Below are 10336 nucleotides of genomic sequence, written 5' to 3'. Positions count from 1 at the left end.
TGGAGCATCCCAGAAGCCCATAAACCAAAGTATACAGCACCTCCAGCATTACTCTAGCCTGCGATACTCAGCTTTCTTGATATAGGGAGCATCAAGCGTGGCGCCTGGCATCACCAAAGGGCCACATATATTATTCAGTGTATATACAGCTACATAAGATGGTCATACACTGTGCAGACATACTAGAGGAGACGATCAGAGACTGCAGACATAATACAGGAGAAGGTCAGAGACTGCAGACATAATAAAGGAGATGATCAGAGGCTGAAGACATACTACAGGGGATGGTCAGAGACTGCAGACATACTACAGGAGATGATCAGAGACTGCAGACACACTACAGGAGATGGTCAGAGACTGCAGACATACTACAGGAGATGATCAGAGACTGCAGACATACTACAGGAGACGGTCAGAGACTGCAGACATACTACAGGGGATGGTCAGAGACTGCAGACATACTACAGGAGATGGTCAGAGACTGCAGACATACTACAGGAGATGATCAGAGACTGCAGACATACTACAGGAGACGGTCAGAGACTGCAGACATACTACAGGGGATGGTCAGAGACTGCAGACATACTACAGGGGATGGTCAGAGACTGCAGACATACTACAGGGGATGGTCAGAGACTGCAGACATACTACAGGAGATGATCAGAGACTGCAGACATACTACAGGTGATGGTCAGAGACTGCAGATATACTACAGGAGATGATCAGAGACTTCAGACACACTACAGGAGATGGTCAGAGACTGCAGATATACTACAGGAGAAGGTCAGAGACTGCAGACATACTACAGGAGACGGTCAGAGACTGCAGACATACTACAGGAGATGGTCAGAGACTGCAGACATACTACAGGAGATGGTCAGAGACTGCAGACATACTACAGGTGATGGTCAGAGACTGCAGACATAATACAGCAGATGGTCAGAGACTGCAGACATACTACAGGAGATGGTCAGAGACTGCAGACATACTACAGGAGATGGTCAGAGACTGCAGACATACTACAGGTGATGGTCAGAGACTGCAGACATAATACAGCAGATGGTCAGAGACTGCAGACATACTACAGGTGATGGTCAGAGACTGCAGACATAATACAGGAGATGGTCAGAGACTGCAGACATACTACAGAATGTAATAAGAATCAAAGTGCTGCTGACATAAAATAGTGTAAATTAGTAATAATACAAATGGTGCAATCATGTATCAAGAATGACTCTATGGTTGGGTTCACACTACTGCATGGAGCGGCTCTCAGCAGGGGGTCCAATGCGTCCCCATTCCCCGTTTCAGGTCCATTTTCAGTCCGAACTTTTGGCTGAATTCGGACCTGAAATGGTTTAGAAGACACACAGGACTTCTGTGCAATTTGCTCCGGAGCCGCTCCAGAGATGTGTGAACCGACTCCATAGCGCGCCTTGACATGCAAATTTGATGCAGGGAAGCCCATATTTCCAACCTTTCCCTGTTCCTCATGAAGAAGCCCTATATACTGTATATATACTGTATATATAGACCAAATGTTGGAAGGATAATGGACTTTGTCAGGACTGGCTTAGCCCTTCCTCCTCTGGGCTGGCCGCTCAGCTGTCGGCTAATTGCCAGCTCTCTTCGCTCTCCACAGTTACCAGCTGTTCCTGATGATGCTCGTCTGACCTGCCTATTTAAAGCCTTCCAGCTCACTTTTCATTTGCCTTCGCGTTGGTCACATCACAAGGAACCATCTTCTGCTGTTTGTTTCAAGACTGGCTTGCTGACATCCCTCCTGGCTTCTTATCCTGCTTGCGGTTGCTCTCCTTGGATCCCTGACTTCTGGCCTGGCTGATTACCCGATCTGGTTAATGAACTTTGGACTGGCTGACTACCCGATCTGGCTACAGGACTCTGGCTATGCTTGACTACGCTTTTTTCTATTTACCTTTTTATTTTTATTAATAAACAAGTGTGATTTGATTGTACTTCTGTCTCAGTCTGTTTCATGGTTTCTGACAGTACCACAACAACAACATATTAAAAATTAAATCATTTTATTACAAATTATACAAGTAATATTAAAAACTTTTTCTATTCATAATACAGTAATGTTGCCTTTAAGGGAATGTAAAGGTTTGTTTAAAAAAAACAAAAAACAATCATGTCATACTTACCTCCTCCTGTGCAGTTGGTTTTGCACAGAGCGGCCCAGATTCTCCTCTTCTGGGGTCCCTCATCTGCGCTCCTGGCTCCTCCTCTTCTTGAGTGCCTCGTTGGAGAGCCGCCCTCCCTCAGGGGCACACGTGCAGCCGCGCTCCCGTGTCCTGCTGCTGCGTCTATCGACACGGACAGCAGAACTCGCCCCACCCCTTGGCTTCCGTGTCATTGGATTTTATTGACAGCAGCAAGAGCCAATGGTATCAATCTAACCAATCAGGACCCAAGACACCGACTGGAGCAGGTGTGCTCGCCACCCCCCCCCCTCACTGGAAAGACCAGGTTCAGGTAAGTAATAGGGGGGCAGCAGGTTAGGCATGCGCCCTAGCCCACACATGCGCCGTAGTCACCTAAAACATACCCCTTGTGCTTTTTAATAAGTATTCATCTCTTATGAGCAGATCAGTACAATTTCTAGCAATCACACATCTCTGTATTCTCCGCTGTATACTGGATATCTGCCCTTTTGTATGCTACCTTGATTGAAAAGATGTCTTTTTCTTTTCGTGTTGACAATAAAGTCAGTATATTACTATTAATTGCACACATATAGGTGGTTATACACCTGTTTATGAAGTGCAACCTCCCGTATGGGTTAACATTGGCTGTTTAGATATTTGTCCATCAAGGTACTAGTATACTAATGTTATACGTGTCCCCATAGCTGTGGTATGCTCTCTCCACACCTGGGCTGTGCTCTTTGGTTTGTTATACTTGGGGTGAGGGACAGCCAGCATGTAGTACTTGATTATACAGTTATATAAATATTTGTTTCTAGATATTAATGTCTGTGAAATTCATTGTTTGTTCTCTACCCATGTAGAATACATGCCTAAGATCCTGGTGTCAGGCGTGTGTGGCGGCAACCAGGTGAGGAGGACAAAGACAAGTGTGTGTTGCCTACAGTCAAGCATGGTGGTGGGAGTGTCATGGTCTGGGGCTGCATGAGTGCTGCCAGCACTGAGGATCTATGGCTCATTGAGGGAACCATGAATGCCGACATGTACTGTGACATACTGAAGCAGAGCATGATCCCCTCCCTTCAGAGACTGGGCCGCAGGGCAGTATTCCAACATGATAAGGACCCCAAACACACCTCCAAGATGACCACTGCCTTGCTAAGGAAGCTGAGGGTAAGCCCTTGTACACACGGTCGGACATTCCGACGGAAAATGTCCGATCGGACCGTGTTGTCGGATAATCCGACCGTGTGTGGGCTCCATCGGACTGTTTCCGTCGGAATATCCGACGGACAAAGTTTTAGAGCTGGGCTATAAATCTTTCCGACAACATGATCCGATCGGACTTTGTCCGATTGTGTGTAGAGAATTCCGATCGGACAAAATGCCACGCATGCTCAGATCAAATTACTAGACCAAAGCTATTAGCTACTAGCCTGAACGTAGTCCCGTCGTAACGAAATAACGTTGTCACATTACGTACAATCGGATTTTCCGACAACTTTGTCCGACCGTGTGTATGCAACACAAGTTTCGGACAAAATCAGTCGGACAAAATCTGACGGATTTTGTGGTCGGAATGTCCGACCGTGTGTACAAGGGCTAAAGGTGATGGACTGGCCAAGCATGTCTCCAGACCTAAACCCTATTGAGCATCTGTGGGGAATCCTCAAATGGAAGGTCTCCAACATCCACCAGCTCTGTGATGTCATCATGGAGGAGGGGAAGAGGACTCCATTGGCAACCTGTGAAGCTCTGGTGACCTCCATGCCCAAGAGGATTAAGGCAGTGCTGGAAAATAATGGTGGCGACACAAAATATTGACACTTTGGGCCCAATTTGGACATTTTCACTTAGGGGTGTACTCACTTTTGTTGCCAGCGGTTTAGACATTAATGGCTGTGTGTTGAGTTATTTTGAGGGGACAGCAAATTTACACTGTTATACAAGCTGTACACTCACCACTTTACATTGTCACACTGTCCCCGGCCTGCTTTGGCTGCTGTATGGGTACTTTTTTTTTTTCGATTCCGCAGGTAAGGAATGGGCTGTGATGGGCTGTCCCGTCCCGTCCCCCCCCCCCGACACCTCAGCTCGCAGCACCTGGGTGCACCCATTCAGGATCGGCCTTGCATCCGCCTGTCACTCAGCCACAGACAGAAGACAGAGCAGCCTGAGCGGCTGTACTTCATTCAGCCGCTCTGTCTTCTGTCTGTGTCGGAATGACAGGCCCAGCCAGGAGATCACCCGGCGCTCTCCAAGTTCAGGAGAATTCTGTGGCTTTCAGGAGACTTGGGATGTCTGCCTTTGACCTGTCTTTGGATTTCTATCCACCCGTTCGGATTTGGGCCTGTTTTTGACTCTGCATCCAGCTTTCTGATTCTGTACCCCATTGACTTGGCTGTTGTGTTGCTGACCTTGGCCTGTATCTTAAGACTGCCTCATGTCCTTGTACCTCGCTGTCTGGCTGTCTGGCTGTCTGGCTGATGCTGACCTCAGCCTGTGTCTTGATGCTGTCCCCTGCCTTCCGATTTAGTACTACACTGCCCGGCTGTTGACAACCTTTGGCTTGTGTCTTGGCTTTGTTCCTGTCTGCTATTAAGGTTCTACTGTGCTTATGCCTCTGGCCCTTTCCTGGTGGTCCACGGTCATCTGTCCCTTACACCCAATAGCTGGTGCAGCCCTCAGCATTGGCCCTCATTCCTTGTTTGTCCTTACATACCCTGTCACCACTACCAGGGGTGTTGGCCAAAAGATGCAAAAGAATCCCCCTCTTCAGCTCCTTCTTTACCAGGCATGTTACATTCAGTATTATAAAATAAGTTGCGCTAAAAATAAAATATCACACTTAGAGTGACACAAAATTCGAATAGCAACTATTGCAATGATGATAGTTCAAACAAATGTCCATATGCGCAAGGATCAAACGGTGATAAGTGCACAAAATGAATTAATAAATGAAGAAATTAATAAAGATGAAAAGCAAAGTCCTCTAAGGTTGTGTATTCCAATGTCAATCACCATTCACTGAGGATAAGGTTAAAATGGAGAGAGGAAGATGGGACTCAATCTGAAGAAAGGCACTCTATAAGTGGGAACTCTTACCAAAATAGGTGGATCCCCTTAAGAGCAGATTCAAACACACAGGCAGATTGAGCCCTCTGCGGGGACAGGAATATCTTCGGATACCTCCGAGCCCTCTGTGTCTTCAATAATGAACAACGATCATTTCAGCGAGATGCGGGAAAAGCCCAGCAGATGGACACTCCAATCTGTAAAGAGATGCTCTCGGGCCGGAGGCCACGAGTGCATAAAAACGAAGGGACTCCAAACGTGTAGTAACGTTAGAAAAGTAAGCCTTTAATGCTAAAAGAACAAACGGCGACATCTGAAAAATAACATATACAGAAATATAAAAAGCAGGCTAGTTAAAAAATGAACAAACACCCCTGTTCCGGGGTCACACGTGGCGTGGTGGCATCAGCACAAAGCACCGCTCAGGACCGTCTACACGATTGGAGTCTCTTTGTTTTTATGCACTCGTGGCCTCGGGGCTGAGAGCGTTTCTTTACAGATTGGAGTGTCCATCCAAAGATCGTTGTTCATTATTGAAGACACAGAGGGCTCGGAGGTATCCAAAGATATTCCTGTCCCCGCAGAGGGCTCAATCTACCTGTGTGTTTGACTCTGCTCTTAAGGTGGTCCACCTGTTCTGGTAAGGGTTCCCACATATAGACTGTCTTTCTTCAGATTGAGTCCCGTCTTCCTCTCTCCATTTTAACCTTATCCTCAGTGAACGGTGACGGACATTGGAATGCACAACCTTAAGCCGCGTACACACGTAGCCGTCTGTATGGCGGACTTCCCACCAGACTGTCCGTTGGACTTTCCGAACGGGCTACTTGCCCACACCCGGCACTTTTTCAGCAGACTAATACGGCGACTAAGTCCGCCGTACTATCCGCCCTACTTGAAATGAACGGACTCGCCCACACACGCGGAGGAAAGTCCGCTCATTTCGATTGCGTCTTCAGGTAGGCGGGGCCCACGAAGGATACGTCCCCCCAGGTCCACATCAGACCCTTGTCTGAGCACGCTAACCGGCCGGCCAGGAAAGGGGGGACGAGCGAGTGCCCCCCCTCCTGAGCCATGCCAGGCCGCGTGCCCTCAACATGGGGGGTGCCTTGGGGAAGGGGGGGCCGCACGGCCCCCCCACCCCAAAGCACCTTGTCCCCATGTTCATGAGGACAAGGGCCTCTTCCCGACAACCCTGGCCGTTGGTTGTCGGGGTCTGCGGGCGGGGGGCTTATCGGAATCCGGGAGCCCCCTTTAATAAGGGGGCCCCCGGATACCGGCCCCCCACCCTATGTGAATGAGTATGGGGTACAATGTACCCCTACCCATTCACCTGTAAAATAAAGTACAAAAAAAACACAACACACAAGATAAAATGGTTTATTGCACAGCTCCGGGGGTCTTCCGTCTTCGGGGGTCTTCTCGCCGGACTCCTCCGCTATCTTCTTGTAGCTCTTTTGCTAGCGGAGGAGCCCGGCTTTCTTCCTCGCCGCCGCCCTCTTCTTCCGACTTCAGGGGTCTTGTCCCCCTCTTCGGTTCCTCTGCCGGGCCACCGTGCCTTCTTCTAGCTCTTTTACAGGCGGTCGGTTGATGTCACATGGGTTGATGTCACATGGCGACAGTCCCAGCATCCTCTGGGACTGTGACATCGTAAGGGGGCGGGGTCACCATGTGACATCAACCCATGTGACATCAACCGAAGACCCCGCCCCTTGTCCCTATATAAGTCGCCGCGTGCCCGGTCCCCGTCATTGTGAGCAGAGGACTCGGCAAGGCAACATCTGCAGAAGAAGAAAACAGAAGAACAGAAGGCGGCGGCGGCGACAGAAGACCGGGCCACCGCCTGTAAAAGAGCTAGAAGAAGGCGCGGTGGCCCGGCAGAAGAACCGAAGAGGGGGACAACCCCCGAAGTTGGAAGAAGAGGGCGGCGGCGAGGAAGAAAGCTGGGCTCCTCCGCTAGCAAAAGAGCTACAAGAAGATAGCGGAGGAGTCCGGCCAGAAGACCCCCGAAGACGGAAGACCCCCGGAGCTGTGCAATAAACTATTTTATCTTGTGTGTTGTGTTTTTTTTGTACTTTATTTTACAGGTGAATGGGTAGGGGTACATTGTACCCCATACTCATTCACATAGGGTGGGGGCCGGTATCCGGGGGCCCCCTTATTAAAGGGGGCTCCCGGATTTTGATAAGCCCCCCGCCCGCAGACCCCGACAACCAACAGCTAGGGTTGTCAGGAAGAGGCCCTTGTCCTCATGAACATGGGGACAAGGTGCTTTGGCGTGGGGGGCCACGCGGCCCCCCCTTCCCCAAGGCACCCCCCATGTTGAGGGCAAGCGGCCTGGCGCGGCTCAGGAGGGGGGGGGGCGCTCGCTTGTCCCCCCTTTCCTGGCCGGCCGGGGAGCGTGCTCGGACAAGGGTCTGATGTGGACCTGGGGGGACCCCCACGCCGATTTTTTTTGGCGTTGGGGTTCTTCTTTAAGTCCATACCAGGCGGCGGGGCCAGCGACGTCTCCTTCGTGGGCCCCGCCTACCTGGAGACCCGCTCGAAATCAGCGGACTTTTCTCCGGGCGGGAAAAGTCCGCTCATTTCAAAAGTACGGCGGACTGGCACACACACGGCCGGATTGTCCGCCGAAATGCGAGTCCGGCGGGAAGATTGGAGTGTAAAACTACTTTCTAAGTCTGCTGTACTTTCGGGTCAAACAAGTATGCCGGAGGCTACACACGGGGGGATTGTTTGGCAGACTTCAGTTTGCCGGACTTTTCCACCCGCTTGTTTGATCGTGTGTACGCGGCATTAGAGGACTTTGCTGTTCTTCTATATTAATTTCTTAATTAATTTTGTGCACTTATCACCGTTTGATCCTTGCGCATATGGACATTTGTTTGAACTATCATCATTGAAATAGTTGCTATTCTAATTTTGTGTCACTCTAAAGCCTCATACACACGATAGGACTTTGTACAAACTTTCCCTTGGATTTTTGTACAAAGGGCGTTGGCCGTGAACTTGTATTGCATACACACAGCAGGACTTTTTCAGCCAACTTTCCCCAAATTACGTGGTTTTTCTGCTCTTTACCGCCACCTTTGGTCAACTTCTGTATTGTTGTCTGATCTTTTGCATTGGTTGTGAGCATGCGTGTTTGTACTTTGTACAAAAGTCCTATGGTTTTCTGTACACACGATCGGACTTTGCTCCATCAGACTTTTGTTGCCAGAAAGTTTGTCCATTCGCACAGCCAACAAAAGTCAGCTGAAAACCAAAAAAGTTTGTCCGATGGAGCGTACGCACGGTCGGATGTTGCTCCAAAACAGCTAATTTGCATGTTTGTTGTCAAAAAGTTTGATCGTGTGTATGGGCCTTTAGCGTGATAGTTTATTTGTAGCGCAACTTATTTTACAATACTTATTTGCACCAAAGGGATATTTGACAGTTTTTGTTGCAGCTTTTTTGTAATTTTTGTGCTTTCTAGCGTGGCATTTATTTATATTTACGTTACATACAGTAGTGTGGCCGCCCATATATCTTCTCCTTCCCCCACTGATACTCAACCCCGCTGCTCAGCAGGGGAGACATTCATAATTCGTTTTGATTGGCAGCTCATGTCTTTGACAGCAGGTGCACGTCAACGCAGCTTTCCTGTTTCCAATGGATCACATACATAGGACTAATCACAGCATAGCAAACAGTCGACCTCACAGGAGAGGGGTGGTAGCAACTAAGTACTGCTTGAGTTCCACCATAGGAATGCCCACAAATTGGGCTTTATACAGGGGTGGAGCTCACAGGTAATATAACACAGAAAAGTGTGATTTTCTAAAGAATTATTCAGTGTTTCTTTTCTCAAGTGAAGATAATTATTCAAACATGAATCAATAGACCACCAGGTAAGCGTTTAGTTCCCATGAGACTTCCCCTTTAAAACGTGGTGCAGCATTTATTAACCACTTGCTTACTGGGCACTTAAACCCCCCTCAGTCCCAGACCAATTTTCAGCTTTCAGCGCTGATGCACTTTGAATGACAATTGCGCGGGCATACAACACTGTACCCAAATGAAATTTTTATCATTTTTTTCCCCACAAATAGAGCTTTCTTTTGGTGGTATTTAATTACAGCTGGGAGTTTTATTTTTTGCTAAACAAACAAAAAAATATGCAAAAAAATAAAAAATAAAACCATGTTTAATAGTTTGTTATAAAATTTTGCAAACAGGTCATTTTTCTCCTTCATTGAAGTGTGCTGATGAGGCGGCACTGATAGGCTGCACTGGTGGGCACTGATAGGCTGCATTGGTGGGCACTGATAGTCTGCACTGGTGGGCACTGATAGGCATAGTTAAGGCGGCACTAATAGGCACAGATAAGGCGGCACTGATGGGCAAAGATAAGATGGCACGGATGGGTGGCACTAAGGGGCACTGATAGGTACCACTGATAGATGGGACTGATAGGTGGCACTGATAGGTGGCTCTGATAGGTGGCACTGCTGGGCACTGGTAGATGACACTGATGGGCATGGATATGTGGCACTGGGGTGCAGCACCTTTGTTGAGGCATATTGTGGGCACTGCTGGGTGGCACTGTGGGCACTGCTGGGTGGCACTATGGGCACTGCTGGGTGGCACTGACGGGGGGCGCTTATTTTTTAATCATCTTTATCGATGAGGGGGCAGGTGGGCACTGGCAGGGGGCAGGTGGGCACTGGCAGGGCTGGCCGTGACCGGGACTGATGTCCCGATCACGGCCACCAGTGATCGGCTCTTTTTGTTTTCTCCTCGCGCTGTCAGCGCGAGGAGGAATAGTAGCCGATTACCGGCCCTGTTATATCACATGATCAGCTGTCATTGGCTGACAGCTGATCAGGTGATAAGGGGTCGGGATCGACCCCTTGCTCTGATCGGTGATCAGGCGAGTCTTCATAGACTCGCCGATCACAGGGCGCGCAGGCCGCTCGTGCACGGGACTACGTCAATAGACGTAGTCCCGGAAAAGGAGATCCGCGCTGTAGCCGTCATTCGGCTATAGCACGGGTCTCAAGTGGTTAAAGGAGACCTTTCCCTAAATCAAACATACAGTGGATATAAAAAGT

Source organism: Lithobates pipiens, unplaced genomic scaffold, assembly GCF_037356315.1.
Source record: "Lithobates pipiens isolate NorthernLeopardFrog02 unplaced genomic scaffold, aLitPip1_a1.2 Scaffold_23, whole genome shotgun sequence".
Classification (NCBI taxonomy): domain Eukaryota; kingdom Metazoa; phylum Chordata; class Amphibia; order Anura; family Ranidae; genus Lithobates; species Lithobates pipiens.
This window is presented reverse-complemented; position numbering follows the sequence as displayed.